General features: G+C 50.8%; 1 pseudogene; it reads left to right on the forward strand.

Moving 5' to 3' along the window:
* Positions 1-673: 673 nt before the first annotated feature.
* On the forward strand, positions 674-850 carry LOC138074830 (U1 spliceosomal RNA; annotated as a pseudogene).
* Positions 851-1,418: the final 568 nt, after the last annotated feature.

Consider the following 1,418-nt stretch of genomic DNA (forward strand, 5'->3'; position numbering starts at 1 on the left):
CCAAATAAAAAATAAAAATTTTAAAGTGAAAAGAAATAAAACCCGTCTATGTCTCACTTAAAGGGTGAAAGTTATATCGCTCAGTCGTGCCTGACTCTTTGCAACCCCTTGGGCTGTAGCCTACCAGGATCCTCCGTCTATAGGATTTTCCAAACAGGCGTACTGGAGGGGGTAACTATTTCCTTCTCCACAGGATCCTCCCGACCTAGGAATCGAACCCGGGTTTCCCGTACTGTGGGAAGACGCTTTACCGTCTGAGGCACCAAGGAAGTCCGAGGTCTCTTCTATCCTTGTAAGCAGGTCGATTGCTAAGGTTGATGAAATCATGACGTCACTTCCTCGTCACAGGGGACTCGCCATTGGTCATCTCGACAGGGGTGGGGCGGGGCTTGAGTTGAAGGAGAGGAGCCGCCTTAGAGGTCCTGAATGGGGTTGGCTTATGTAAATTTTGCAGCCTAGTGGTACTGTTCCCGGCGAGGCACTTCCCCGGTTACGGAAAATTTCCTGAGATTTGTTGGATTTTTTTTAGAAGAGTTATTTGGAGGGCCTGAGAGGCGTGGAAAATGAGAGGGTGTGGAGGATAGTGGAAGAGTTGCGGGGAAACGGCAAAGTCAGCGTGTGTGTACGGTGAACGTATCTAAAGCTGTACGGGGGGCAGGTGGAAAACTAACTCATACTTACCTGGCAGAGGAGATACCATGATCAAGAAGGTGGTTCTCCCAGAGCGAGATTCACCCATTGCACTCCGGGTGTGTTGACCTCTGCGATTTCCTCAAATAGGGGAAACTCTGCAGATTTAACTGTTTTCTTAGGGGTGGTTTAGTCACAAAATCGTTATCTGACTCTCTTTGGCTCTTCCATTTCTGAGATTTTTAAGACAAGAGTACTGGAATAGATGGCTGTTTTTTTCTCTGGGGAATATTCTTGACCCAGAAATGAACTTGAGTCTCCTCAATATGTGTTGAAGTTCAAATTTGTTTCTCAGAGTGGTGGGTGGAGTTGGAGAAGGTAATGGCACCCCACTCCAGTATTATTGCCTGAAATAATCCCATGGACGGAGGAGCCTGGAAAGCTGCGGTCCGTGGGGTCGTTAAAAGGTCGAGTTACGGATACGACTGAGCGACTTCACTTTCCACTTTCATGCATTGGAGAAAGAAATGGCAACCCACTCCAGTGTTCTTGCCTGGAGAACCCCAGGGATCGGGGAGCCCGGTGGGCTGCGGGCTATGGGGTGGGGCTATGGGGTGGGGCTATGGGGTGGGGCTATGGGGTGGGGCTATGGGGTGGGGCTATGGGGTCTTTCGGAGTCAGTCTTTCTTTGGGGTCTTTCTATGGGCTCTATGGAGTCTGGGGGTCGTGGGGGGTCGCAAGGGTGTCGCGATGGGTGTGGGGGTTGGGGGGTGGGGGGTGGGGGGTGG

Source organism: Capricornis sumatraensis, chromosome 2 (assembly GCF_032405125.1).
Source record: "Capricornis sumatraensis isolate serow.1 chromosome 2, serow.2, whole genome shotgun sequence".
In the NCBI taxonomy this organism is placed as follows: Eukaryota; Metazoa; Chordata; class Mammalia; order Artiodactyla; family Bovidae; genus Capricornis; species Capricornis sumatraensis.